Source organism: Heterodontus francisci, chromosome 7, assembly GCF_036365525.1.
Source record: "Heterodontus francisci isolate sHetFra1 chromosome 7, sHetFra1.hap1, whole genome shotgun sequence".
Lineage (NCBI taxonomy): Eukaryota > Metazoa > Chordata > Chondrichthyes > Heterodontiformes > Heterodontidae > Heterodontus > Heterodontus francisci.
In genome coordinates this window covers 6,738,459-6,752,779 of record NC_090377.1, presented here as the reverse complement: position 1 = coordinate 6,752,779, position 14,321 = coordinate 6,738,459, and the positions used below count along the sequence as shown (strand labels likewise).

The 14,321-nt window shown below is 49.5% G+C and overlaps 1 protein-coding gene across 2 annotated transcripts in view; it reads right to left on the bottom strand.

The window, feature by feature from the left end:
- LOC137371820 (FYVE and coiled-coil domain-containing protein 1-like) overlaps window positions 1-10,536 on the bottom strand; it is a 71,428-nt gene extending 60,892 nt beyond the window's left edge. For both annotated transcript variants that reach the window (XM_068034728.1, XM_068034729.1), the window contains exon 1: window positions 10,447-10,536. The gene's annotated coding sequence lies outside the window, so the exon portion shown is untranslated. The remainder of the gene's footprint in view (window positions 1-10,446) is intronic.
- Between the last annotated feature and the right edge of the window lie 3,785 nt (window positions 10,537-14,321).

Here is a 14,321-nt window from a genome sequence, read left to right as displayed (position 1 = left end):
GTCCGGCGCCGTTGCAGAGTGACTATGTGGTTCCCTATACTACCCTACAGTTACAGGAAATGCTAGCCAGCGTGCCGAGGCTGAAGCATGGAGGGGACGTCTCTGTTCACTTCGCTAGCATACAGCAGATAGTGGGGATCAACAATCGCGATGAGGACGAGATGAAACAGCTGATCTTTTTCTCTCTGGATGGGAAGCTGTACCAAAGCTTATCTGTGGCCAGTAAGATGGGAGGGGGCAACGTAAATGGTCTGAAGGATGAGGTTTTGGTTGTGTTGCGACACGGTCAGGGCAGCCTGTTCTTACAGGTTGAACAGACCAGGCAGATAGCGGGTGAGGCAACAGATGTGTTTGCGGACAGATTATGGCCAGTGTATTTGAAGGCTACGAGAGGAAACCAGGGCTGTTTGCAACTGGTAAGGGCCTCCAGAAACCATTGGCTGAGGACACGAATAACCCACAGCCTGCCACGGATCAGAACGATGGCAGAGTCATCATTTGACCCCTGACAAACACTGAGGCAGGGGTACTGAGGAAGCTGACCCTCGTGTTTAAAGCTGACCGGGGAGGGGGGGGAGGGAGCTGAAGCTGAAGGGGATAGTGCATGAGATGAAGGGAAGTAGGAGTGGCAAAAGAGAATGGAAACAAGAAACGGGTAGCGGGAACAGGGTATGTTTAAACTGCGGAAGGATGGCACACTGACTCAGTGAGTGTAAGTCCCGGAAAGGGGGAAAACCAGGATATGGCAGTTCCTCAGGACCAAAGCCGCGGGAAGTAGAGCTGGAGAAGGAGAAGGTAAACGGGGATTCCTCAGGATCGGAGTTTCGGGAAGTCGAGACAGAGGAGAGTGTAGATGACCCAGTAAAACATCTGGTGACCGCATTACAGGCAAGGGACAGGAAGTGTTGCTCGGATTGAAAGATAATGGTTAGAGGAAGTTAATCAGAAGATTCACACGGTAGGTTTTAAACCACTGTGTGAACAGTAAAAGGAAACTTTGTGTGTATGTGAGTTGGTTCAGTTTTCTGTTAGTATGTTTTATTGGAGTGTCCTGTTTAATTTTTTTATGTCTGTGCTCCAGTGCTCAGTGTCTGTCACTGAGTGGATGTTGGAAGCGTTAAAATCTAATTGTGTTGTGCTCTTGTGCTCAGAGAGAGAGAGATAGTGACTCATGTCTCTGATTTCTCTGACTTTGCAAGCCAGTATCTGTGTCGCTTAAAAGTTGTTTAACCTCTTGTGGTCTGTTTTCGTATGTGATTTTAAAACAGTTGGTTGTTTAATGTGTTTCAACAGCTGTTTCGTTTTAATTGGTGTAAGTGAAAAAGAAGTTATGATAACATGGATATTGGACTGTTAAAAAAAAAACATTGTGTTCATTGTTCTGAGAAAGAAAGATATCGGGGGTTCCCTCCCATGTGAGGTTGCTGTTAGGTTTAAATCTTATCTGAAGTTTACTGTGAAAATTCACCTTTTTCGTACCTTCCTACTGACAGTTGCTTTAAAAGGGAACCTTGAAGAAAGAAGACCCAAGAACCCAGAACTTGTTATTTTCTTTTGTTTCTTTGTAAAATATGTTCTATGTTAATTGATTTAAATTGATAAAGTTTAAGGTGTGTGCATGGAGAACGCAAGTGGGAAGCTGTGTGTGTAATAAAGAGAATGTGTGTGTAATAAAGGTTTTGTGTGGAGGATGTATGTTTTAAGTCTGTCTTCTGAAATTGTGATTTTAGTTAAAGGGGGACAGTAACGGAACTAAGTAAATGTTCGAAGTTATAAATTCCAGTTGGAATTTCTGATCAAAATTTTAATTCGTATGGAATTTTGTTTTGTTAAACATACGGGGATTTTATTCTGGACAGAAATTCGCACATGCAAGTTAGGGATTGGAATTTTTAATAAACACGCTCAACCTGTGTATTTTAAACTCAGACTGCGGGAAGAACAAAGGATCATTTGACAAAAGGAATTTAAAGGGTGAAATAAGACAATTTGGGTAATTTTTTTTTTAGATAAAGAGGTTTTAATTTTGGAAAAGGGAGTTTTCTTTGTTTAAAGGTAAGACACAGACAGCGGGGCGGTAAGGAGGAGCAGTCGGACACCCCGACCCAGGGTGCTCTGGACACCTCCCCGCAAACCAATCCAGAGCCGCAAGAGACGCGGCCCTGATAGACAGGAAGGGGAATGAGGTAATTGGGGCACCCCATGTAAATTTGTACATAACCAAAGTGTGCCCTGTGGAGGGAGGAGCCCTCACAGAGTAGTGATATTTTTCTTCTTTTTCTCTTTTCTGTAGAAGCAAATCAGATCCAAGGACACGAGATGGGACGTACCCTGTGGCTGATCGTGGTGACAATCCTGGTGGGTGCCGGACAGACGGATCAGGGCGGCACCGAGATGTCTTTCACCTACGGGTGTATGTGGGGAGCTGGACTATCATAACTCGGGGGGGGGAAGACAAGGGACACAGATGGAACAATCATATACTCCCATGAGGGAAAGTGGCCGGGTTGGTTGGGGTCCAATTAGACCAAATATTTCAATTCCACCGGATATCAGTGCCCTGCCCAAGCTGTAAATATTACCGCCAGCAAGGTACGCGTGAAAGAGGGAAGGCAAGTGTACCTGGAGTGCTGGAGGGAGCATTTCAGTGGGATGCTGGTGGTGGTAACGAAAGACGGATTGGACTAAGGGTGATGTATTCGGGGACTAGGAAAGATTGGGAAATGACTCGTTTAGATGAGATACTGGGACAAAGGGGGGAGCAAAATTGTGTTGGGACAAATGGTGGAAGGAGGAGCAAGGGATTTATGTGTGTGTGTGAGGATCAGAACATAAATGCCAGAAGGGGCGCAGTAATTTGGGGGATTTGAAACAGGGTCACGTACCATCATGGGTCGACAACAGACACTTAAGGGCCATGAGCACCCACGATAACCTCATGAACCTGTGCCAGCTGCGGTTGGCCTCTGAAGCGTATCCAGTTCCAATTGACTGTGGCTGGGATAACCAAACTATAATGGGGATAGTTCTCAGGATGCCAGTGATGGACCAGTGACAACGGCCGGTGCCAGTATACGGGTGGAGAATGTTGGGGTCATCCGAAATGGGGTACATGTGCAGCATCAAAAGGCCCCTCCCTATGTGCTTAAACGGGGGAACTCCATCTCTGGCACGGATCTAAAGGGGTGTCAGGAAAGGGGTGCACGTGTGGTGTTGTGCCCATACCATCTGAATGAGTTTGACTGAGCGATGTGTGGGTTTGCATCGGAGGGTGCACACTCCATCCAGTGCACTGTGGAGGTGATACTTCAGGACCATGTTCCACCTCAGGTCAGTGGGACATACTGTGTTACCACCAGTGTGAGCCGGTTTAGGCTAAACAATTACACCTGGTGCCCCATCCAGGACCCGACCTTCTGTTTTAAGCCCCCGATGGAGGTTCAGATATTGCAGGAAAGGATAATCCCGATCTGGGATCATACCTTGGTGAACCTCACTGCAGGCAGTGCCCTCCCAAACCTCCAAGAACACATAGCCCACTTTGGATATGATATTTCATCCCTGCTCGAGCTTTTCACGGAATTGGTGAAGGAGGTGGAACTGTCTCAAAAGAACTATTACAATCTTGAACAGAGGAACAGAGACACGGGGGATTATATTAGGGAAATAGCCTCCCCACCCTGGTGGGAGTTTGGTTTCAATATTGAAATTCCCTCCTGGACTGGAGTTGTTTCGCACGTGTTGGTGATTGTACAAATAGTTATAATGTATGTGTTAAGATTATCATGTAAACTGAAACGAAAAATCAAAAGGCAAAACATGGGAAATGGTTAAGAAGGGATTTTGATAATGGATTATAATGTATAGATAGTGATTTAGCTGATGCTCACAATTCCCATAACGCAACAGAAGATTTTATCGGAGGTAATATCTCTAGTATTCAAGATACTAAAGGGGGGAGATGTGGGATCAGAATTCCTCCTCCCTGCCCCCCCACCAACTGGACTGTAAAACTGGACTTTGTGGAATATGGGGAAGGAACCCCAACCCCCTATGACACTAGTACTATGAATGAGAGCCAAACCTCAACACAAAGCACACAGAGGCAGGCTGTATTCCAATGGGTCAATTTCAAACATTCCAACATCGCAACAGAACTGATACTGTTAAAGGACTGGAATTTGGGACATTGTCATAACAGTGACACAGGATAACTGCCATCATGTAACCCAATTAAGTAATTGGGGAGGCCATTGTTACAACTAACCGGTCCCAGACCAAAGCATTCACTCCTGTCAAGACAGGAGAGAAACCTTTTTCATATATATCAGCTCTGGAGCCTGGAATACCTCACCTTGGTGGAGTTCATTGTTCTCAGTCAGGGAAATAACATCAGCACTAAGTGGATCTGTCTGGACCAGGCAGGTAACAGAGGAAAGAAATTAAAAGGTGCTAAGCGCTGACCATCCAGCAGGATGGCTTCAGCAGATGTGTTTATGATATTTCGATAAGGATCATCATAAAAAGGACCTGATCGAAGGGTTTGGCGCTGCAGTCGAAAAGGAGGGTCAGGAAAGGTCAACCAGGCTCATGGACATATAATTCTTACCAGAAGGACCAACTGCGTGGAGGATTGTAAGTTATCAGCCACATCCAAGGGGTATTTGGGGAGGAGAGTTTAAAGCAATTTTAAGTGTAACAACCAAATCCTGGGAGGGTTTGTGTTTTGAATTGAGTGAGTTTGGGGCAGAAACGTGGGGTTTTGCCTGTGGTTTTTCAAAAAAGGTTTATCTTATAAATCATGGTGATTTGTGTGTTTGGGTGGGAGCCGAGGTTAAACCATGGAGGGATTTAAATCGGACTAACCAATCAAGGTGTCGTGTGGTGTCCTTTAAATTAGTTTAGAGGTCTTTGTATCAGAGCGTTAGGAGGGTTTTAATAAACATGTTTGTGGTTCAGCCTAACCCTGCGTCTGTGCAATTTGTCCTTTATAAAATCCTAAAGTCAAGAACCATCAGTAAGGAGGGAAACGGGCGCGGGAACCTTTTACAAAGCTAACATGCAGGTGCAGCAAGCAAGGTGGGAAAGTGTGTTGTGAGGAAGATGCAAAGTGGCTTCAAGGGGATTTGGACAGACTTAGTGAATGGGCAAGAACATAGCAGATGGAATATAATGTGGAAAAATGTGAGGTTATCTACTTTGGTAGGAGGAATAGATGTGCAGAGTATTTCTTAAATGGTAAGAGATTAGAAAGTGTAGATGTACAAAGGGACCTGGGTGTCCTTGTCAATAGTCACTGAAAGCTAACATGCAGGTGCAGCAACAATTAGGAAGGCTAATGGTATGTCAGTCTTTATCGCAAGAGGACCTGAGTACAGGAGTAGTGAAGTCTTGCTTCAATTGTATAGAACCTTGGTTAGACTGCACTTGGAGTACTGTGTGCAGTTTTGGTCCCCTTACCTTAGGAAGGATATTATTGCCATAGAGGGAGTGCAACGAAGGTTCACCAGACTTGTTCCCGGGATTGTTCTATGAAGAGAGATTGGGGAAACTGGGCCTGTATTCTCTAGAGTTTCGAAGAATGAGAGGTGATCTCATTGAAACCTACAAAATACTTAAAGGGATAGACAGGGTAGATGCACCTCTGGTTGGGGAGTCTAGAACCAGGGGACACAATTTCAAAATAAGGGGGAAGCCACTTAGGACCGAGATGAGGAGAAATTTCTTTATTCAGAGGGTTGTGAATCTTTGGAATTCTCTACCCCAGAGGGCTGTGGAAGCTCAGTCATTGAGTATGTTTAAAGCAGAGATTGACAGATTTCTAAATACCAATGTCATAAAAGGGATATGGGGATAATGTGGGAAAAAGGATTTGAAGTGGATGATCAGCAATGATCTTATTGAATGGTGGGGCAGGCTTCTTGGGCTGAATGGCCTACTCCTGCTCCTATGTTCCTACCCCACATTGACTGCAGCGGTTCAAGAAGGTGGCTCAGCAGCACCTTCTCAAGGGCAATTAGGGATGGACAACAAATGCTGGCCTAGCCAGCGACGCCCACATCCCAGGAACTCCTCCTGTCTCTCTCATCTCCCTCACATTATGGACTGACAGCTTCATAAACTGGAATTTCTTGTTGTAAGATTAATGGTCTGACAGGGTAAAACCTCCAGACTTCTCTCACTGAACCTAAAGTTGTAAGGTCTCTTTTTAAAAAGAAATTAGCAGAACATTTCGACTCTGTATCTGTGGGGTCAGTGTTAAACTCGATAATGACTGCAACTGGTGTTGCCCTCAATGTTGGTATTGGTGCAGAGCTCAATGTTGGGGTTATTTATGGTTATGACATCAAGCTGGAGGATATCGATAGCACAAAGGAAGAATGTGACAGGAAGACATTAATAAATTTGCAGAATGGGTGTATAATTGGAAAATTAATTTCAATAGTGAGAGGTGGTACATTTTGGTCGGAAGAATAAGGAGGCCACAAACTCCTTGGCAAATTAGGTAAATGGGGTAAAGGATCAGAGGGATCTGGGGAATAGCTGCACAAATCACTAAAAGTAGCAACACAGTTAAATAAGGGAATAAAAACCAAACAAAGCCCTGGGATTCACTTCTGGAGGAACAGAATTCAAAAGCAAAGAAGCTATGTTAAACTTGGACAGGACTTTGGTTTGACCACACTTGGAGTTACTGTGACTAGTTCCAGTCTCCATATTACAAAAAGGATATACAGGCACTGGAAAAGATGCAGAAAAGATTCACAATGACATATCGGAACTGAGAAGTTACAACCATCAGCAAAGATTGACCCCTTCCTAACAGCACTGTGGGTGTACCGACCCCACATGGACTGCAGCGGTTAAAGCAGGCGGTTCACCACCACCTTCCCAAGGGCAATTAGGGATGGGCAATAAATGCTGGCCTGGCCAGCGACACCCACATCCCATGAATGAATAAAAAAAAATAGACTGGAGTTCTTTTCTCCAGAAGACCGAGGGGTGACCTGATAGAGAAGATGCTTCCACTAGTGGGCGAGACCAGAACTAGGGACCATAACGATAAGATGGTCACCAATGAATAAAATCAGGAATTCTGAAGAAACTTCTTTGCCCAGAGAGCGGTGAGAATGTGCAACTCACTATCACAGGGAGTGGTTAACGTGAAGAGTATCGATCTATTGAAGGGGAAGCTGGATAAACCCGAGTACAAAGGAATAGAAGGAAATGCTGATAGGGTGGGATGAAGAGGGGTGGGAGAAGGCTCATGTGCTGCAGAAACAGCAGCACGGAGCAGATGGACTGAATGGTCAGTTTCTGTTCTGTAAGCACGATGTAATTCGATGTTTAGAATTGGAATCGATGCAGATCTCTGTATCCTCACCTCGGATTCATTCCCTTCCCCAAGGGGTAACACTCCCACCCCTGAATCAAAGGCTTCTACGTTCAAGTCCCAGCCAGAGCCCATAACCCAGGCTGATACTCCCAGTATCACCCAGGAGTGCTGCACTGTCAGAACGTCAGTACTGAGGGAGTGCTGCGCTGTCAGAGGGTCAGTACTGAGGGAGTGCTGCGCTGTCAGAACGTCAGTACTGAGGGAGTGCTGCACTGTCAGAGGGTCAGTACTGAGGGAGTGCTGCACTGTCAGAACATCAGTACTGAGGGAGTGCTGCACTGTCAGAGGGTCGGTACTGAGGGAGTGCTGCACTGTCAGAACGTCAGTACTGAGGGAGTGCTGCACTGTCAGAGGGTCAGTACTGAGGGAGTGCTGCACTGTCAGAACGTCAGTACTGAGGGAGTGCTGCACTGTCAATGGGTCAGTACTGATGGTGTCCTGCACTGTCGGAGGGTCAGGATTGAGGGAGTGCTGCACTGTCGGAGGGTCAGTACTGAGGGAGTGCTGCACTGTCAGAGGGTCAGTACTGAGGGAGTGCTGCACTGTCAGAGAGTCAGTACTGAAGGAGTGCTGCACTGTCGGAGGGTCAGTACTGAGGGAGTGCTGCACTGTCCGAGGGTCAGTACTGAAGGAGTGCTGCACTGTCGGAGGGTCAGTACTGAGGGAGTGCTGCACTGTCAGAGAGTCAGTACTGAAGGAGTGCTGCACTGTCGGAGGGTCAGTACTGAGGGAGTGCTGCACTGTCAGAGGGTCAGTGCTGAAGGAGTGCTGCACTGTCGGAGGGTCAGCACTGAGGGAGTGCTGCACTGTCAGAGAGTCAGTACTGAGGGAGTGCTGCACTGTCGGAGGGTCAGTACTGAGGGGGTGCTGCACTGTCAGAGAGTCAGTACTGAGGGAGTGTTGCACTGTAGGAGGGTCAGTACTGAGGGTGTCCTGCACTGTCGGAGGGTCGGTACTGAGGGAGTGCTGCACTTTCAGAGGGTCAACACTGAGGGAGTGCTGCACTGTCAGAGGGTCAGTACTGAGGGAGTGCTGCTCTGTCAGAGGGTCAGTACTGAGGGTGTCCTGCACTGTCGGAGAGTCGGTACTGAGGGAGTGCTGCACAGTCAGAGAGTCAGTACTGAGGGAGTGCTGCACTGTCGGAGGGTCAGTACTGAGGGAGTGCTGCACTGTCGGAGGGTCAGTACTGAGGGAGTGCTGCACTGTCGGAGGGTCAGTACTGAGGGAGTGCTGCACTGTCGGAGGGGCAGTACTGAGGGAGTGCTGCACTGTCAGAGGGTCAGTACTGAGGGTGTGCTGCACTGTCAGAGGGTCAGCACTGAGGGAGTGTTGCACTGTCAGAGGGGCAGTACTGAGGGAGTGCTGCACTGTCAGAGGGTCAGTACTGAGGGAGTGCTGCACTGTCGGAGGGTCAGTATTCAGGGAGTGCTGCACTGTCAGAGGGTCAGTACTGCGGGAGTGCTGCACTGTCAGAGGGTCAGTACTGAGGGAGTGCTGCACTGTCGGAGGGTCAGTATTCAGGGAGTGCTGCACTGTCAGAGGGTCAGTACTGAGGGAGTGCTGCACTGTCAGAGGGTCAGTACTGAGGGAGTGCTGCACTGTCGGAGGGTCAGTATTCAGGGAGTGCTGCACTGTCAAAGGGTCAGTACTGCGGGAGTGCTGCACTGTCGGAGGGTCAGTACTGCGGGAGTGCTGCACTGTCGGAGGGTCAGTATTCAGGGAGTGCTGCACTGTCAGAGGGTCAGTACTGAGGGAGTGCTGCACTGTCGGAGGGTCAGTATTCAGGGAGTGCTGCATTGTCAGAGGGTCAGTACTGAGGGAGTGCTGCACTGTCGGAGGGTCAGTATTCAGGGAGTGCTGCACTGTCAGAGGGTCAGTACTGAGGGAGTGCTGCACTGTCAGAGGGTCAGTACTGAGGGAGTGCTGCACTGTCGGAGGGTCAGTACTGCGGGAGTGCTGCACTGTCAGAGGGTCAGTACTGCGGGAGTGCTGCACTGTCGGTGGCGGCAAATTCCAGATGAGACGTGGATACAAAGGATCTCAGGGCACAATTTCAAAGTACAGCAGGGGAGTTCTCCCAGTGTCTTTTTCAATATTTATCCCTTTATCAACTTTCACATGTGGTCATTATCACATTGCTCATTCTGGGATCTTGCTTTGCACAAATTGGCTGCTGCGTTTCCTTTATAACAGCAGTGACTACACTTCAAAAGTACTATATTGTCTGTCAAGTGCTTTGGAATGTCTTGACCTTATGAAAGGTGCTATATAAATGCAAATCTTTCCTCCAGTTTATTTACCAGGAAGGTCAGGTAGTGACCTCATTCTGAGGTCATTACCACCCTGTGACAAGCAGGTGAAGGCACTCAAAATCCAAACCAGAGTCTGTCTCTCTCGTCTGTTTCTGTCTCCTTTTATCTGATTGTCTCCACTGTTCAATTGTCTAAGTGTCTGATTGTCTGTCTCTCTTTGATTATCTCTCTCTCTCTCTGTTTGATTACCTGTCTGTCTGTGCTAGATTGTCAGTTTCTGATTGTCTGGCCCTCTCTGTCTGATTGTCTGTCTGTCTCTCTCTCTCTGTTTGATTGTCTGTCTGTTTCTGTCTGTCTCTTTTTCTCTCTCTGTTTGATTGTTGTTCTCTGTGTCTGATTGTCTGTCTGTCTGCCTCTGTCTGATTGTCTGTCTGTCTCTCTCTGTTTGATTGTCTGTCTGTCTGTGCTAGATTGTCAGTTTCTTATTGTCTGACCCTCTCTGTTTGATTGTCTGTCTGTCTCTATATCTGCCTGTCTGTCTTTCTTTCTCTCTGTTTGATTGTCTGTCTCTGTGTCTGATTGTCTGTCTGTCTGATTGTTTGTCTGTCTGTGTGAGATTGTCAGCTTCTGTCTGTCTGCCTGCCTGTCTGTCTGTGTCTGAGTCTCAGTCTGAGTATTTGCCTGAATCCCCCACTCATGCTGGGTGACCCTTGCTGTGCTGTTTTTGTACAGTTACAGAGGCTGAAGACAGAGTCTCCTGCACATGCTGCGTGACCCACCATAAACACAGCTTCCTACCTTCTGCCTGGTGCTGCAACAATGCTGAGGGTTTGGCTGAAAGCGACAGTCTTATGCTCGGCAATCCCATCAGGTATCGCTCGCTGTTCCTGTGTGTTGCAGAAGTCACTGTACGGAGAGAGGAAGTGTTCCAACTTAAAGGAGCTCCCGCCCACAGCACGTTAACTCTTCCCAGTCCACAGTGCCCTGTCTTGGTGTCAGGCCCTGACCCCCTGTGCTGTTGTCATCAATAGTCTCCGAGATGCTTCCTTCAGCACGTCACCAATGGGCAATAGAGTAACAGCGATGCTTAGAGAACTAATTCTAGGGTCACTATTTCCCCAGTTTCCCCTCCTCACCATCCCTCTGCCCAAACTTGCTGGAGTGTAGCAGAAACAGATAATCCAAACCTCATTGGATCCAGTCTTTACACAGTGTGCACTTGCAGGCATTCCAACAGGGGTCACTGGACAGTGATCAGGAGCAGGAAACCTGGCTGATTTCCCCTCTCTCTAGCCCAGGGGTCACTGGACAGTGATCAGGAGCAGGAACCCTGGCTGATTTCCCCTCTCTCTCTAACTCAGAGGTCACTGGACAGTGATCAGGAGCAGGAAACCTGGCTGATTTCCCCTCTCTCTAGCCCAGGGGTCACTGGACAGTGATCAGGAGTAGGAACCCTGGCTGATTTCCCCTCTCTCTCTAACTCAGAGGTCACTGGACAGTGATCAGGAACAGGAACCCTGGCCGATTTCCCCTCTGTGGCCTGGTGGAGATCAGCTACGTTACTTCTCCTCCAGCCATAGCAGAGAGCAGCTGATTCAGCCTGGACATTCCCATTCCAGGTATAACATTTGGAGAGAGAGGAGACACCTGGTGGGGTTCACAGTGTCCGTCGCGACACAGTCTTGACACCAAATTGGTTCAGCATCACTCCCGACAATGAAAGCACAGCCACCATCTTGTAATCCCAGCTGTTGGTCTCTGTCATTGCTACCGTGATGATTTTCTGGTATTTACTGACACAACAGGCCAGGATGTGGAGGATGGGATTCTAATCATGTTCAATTCCTGCTCTTGTGAAGGTGTTTGAGGAAGTTTACACTCTGCTCTCACCCTGCACTGAAATAGTTGATCAGGGTGCAGTGATAGACATCATGATGAGGAGACACTCTTTAACAAGGGGCCTAGCTCTTATAAGAGATCCTCCCCTCCTGAGTGGCTTCTCTGGCTACGACAGAATTCTGGCAATTCCAAATTACTTTTTATTGTTGGTGGAGTCAAGTCCGTCTGAGAGGAATTTCTCTTTAAATTTTTTTTAATGTCGCTGTTGCACCTGCCCGGGCAGGTTGAAATCGTCAGCATAGCACAGCACACCCTGTCAGCTTCTCTGGCAAAGGTACAAAGAGTGAGCGGGTGCGGCCGAACCTTGTACACAGTTACAGGCAGGCTGGAGAGGCACCTCAGTGCAGACTGCGGGACACGAGTCAGCAATAGTTCAGGACAGTGAAGCCAAACTGTAGAACAATAACAGGCTTTCCCGGTGCGGACACCAGGGTTCATCAGGGCAGGTACAGTACAGGTTAGATACAGAGTAAAGCTCCTTCTGCATTATCCCCATCAAACACTCCCAGGACAGGCACAGCACTGGGATTGGCTGGGCAATTTGGAACACTTCCTGCCAGCAATCAGGGGGAGCAGCTGCACCTGTGCTGCAGCAACTGCAGAGTGGAGAGTGGAGACTGCAGCAACTGGGGAGAGAGACTGGAGAAAGGTGAATACAGAGTGGAGGGAAACCATCAAGGAAGGCTGCAATTGTTTTGGAGAGGTGGGTGTCAGGGCACCTGAAGAACTCTTAAATTTGGACTGTTTGGGGGAGGGTGAAGAGGCCGGAAGACTTGGGTGGGGCTGCCAAATCCAGTAGGGGGCCCCTGTATTTGTATTGGTGCTTGCACACAGGGAGCTCCCTCCCCACCCCAACTGCCTGCTCGGGACAGCTGGAGTTGCCCGGGTGAAGACTTTCTTGTTAAGATCAGAAGAGGAGAGTACCAGGCGGCTCCAGCCATCCCGGGCGAAGAAGCCTCCCCCAACTGGAAGACAACAAACAGTTTTGGACTAATTGTGATAAAGGTGCTCCAACTGGCAGTTGGATCAAACATCCTTTTCAGCCTTTCTCTCCCTTCCTCCACTCAGTCGCCTCAGTCACCTTTCCTCCCCTTTTCCTTTACCTTCCTACCCCATCCTCCTCTACTCCCACTCCACTTTGTTTAAAGTTTGCTTTTTTTTTGTTTCAATTGTGTTAATTTGTTTTGTTTCTTGGGGGTGGACGTGGCTCTTAGACCCCATGGCAAGCCCTCCTTCGCCGGTGGCGGGACCTTCCCGTACATATGCTGCTGCGGCCGCTGCAGCTGCACCTGTTGCCCCGTCACCGTTTGCTTTATTAATATCGAAGCATGGGGTCAAGAGCTACGTCCACCCGAACATGACTATAGAGGCATGTGTGAAAGCTATGGCCGAGGTTGTCGGCCCTTCGGCCATTGTTGCAGCCTCTAAAATGTACAGGAAGGCAGTGTTATTCCTGAGAACCGAGCGGGCGGTGTCCCTGGCTCTGAGTAAGGGGCTCACCGTGGGTGGGACCTTTCTGCCAGTGGACCCCCTGGAGGCCACTGCGCAAAGGCTCATTTTATCCAATGTCCCGCCCTTCATTCCTGGTGAGCTCCTCCTTCCCCACCTGCACCATCTGGGGGAGGTAAAGACGGGGCTCACCCCAGTCCCGCTCGGTCTTTGGGAGAACAGCCTCCGACACATGTACTCCTTCCGCCGCCAGTTATTCATGCAGCTGACACGGGAGGAGGTTACAGAGGGCCACTTTATGTAGAGTTCCAGGGGACGGCCTACCGCGTCTTCTGGACCTTGGACGGGGTGCGGTGCCATGTCTGTAAGGGGGTGGGGCATGTTCGTGGGGCATGTCCGGCTGCCAACTCCAATTCGGCGGCCCAGGGTGGTGACGCTGCACCTCCTCCCACCCCCCCTACACCTCCACCAGATACCATTCAGTCGGTACCGGAGGCTGTGGTTTTCACGGTCTCCAGCAGGGAGGAGGGGTGACCGTCCAAGTGGAAGGAAGGCGCGGAGGAGGAATAAACATCGAGAGGCGTGTCCCCTGGACACCGTGACAGTATCCGAGTCTGAGCTCAGCATAAAGCCCGATCTCGGGAAGTCAACTTGCCCCAGGGCTGGGCTCAGGCCCAGGGTGAATAAAAAAAGAGAGAGTGCGGAGGTGGAGGCCTCTGATGACATGGAGGTCTCTGAGCGTCCGCACCCAACTGGGAAAAAGAGGAGAAGGCACCCCTCCACAGAGGTAATAAGGGGCCCTGAGGCGCAGGGTCCATCTGTTGGAGGGGAGCTGTCTCCTGTTTCGGGTCCCCACGTTTCCCCTAGCGCCACCACCAAGGCTACAAAGTCCGGGCAGGAGCTCCCTATTCCTCAGGATGGAGGGGAGGGGGAGACACCTGTAAATCTGGCCCCTCCCAGGGAAGCCAGTGGAGCCCTGCTTGTTGTGGGGGAGCCTGGGGACGCCACCCATTCTGCCACTGCCACTGGGTCGGGTGCCCTGATGAGAGGGGAGGGCGGGGCCCCAAAGGGTCGGCCCTCCCAGCCGGAGTCCACCACCAACCAGGAAACACCCGACCCGGTTATAACCGAGAATGCTGCCCCATCTGCTGGGCCTGTGGGTGCTGGCGGAGCGGGAGATGGCCTCCTCTCTCCGCCTCAGGTTTTGGCTCCGGCTGGATTTCCGGAGTCGGGAACTTCTGTCTCACCTGGACCACTCATTGGCCTGGGGACGGAGGTGGTGGGGGGTCTTGGGCTGCTGGTACCCACAGGCTCCAGTTTCACAA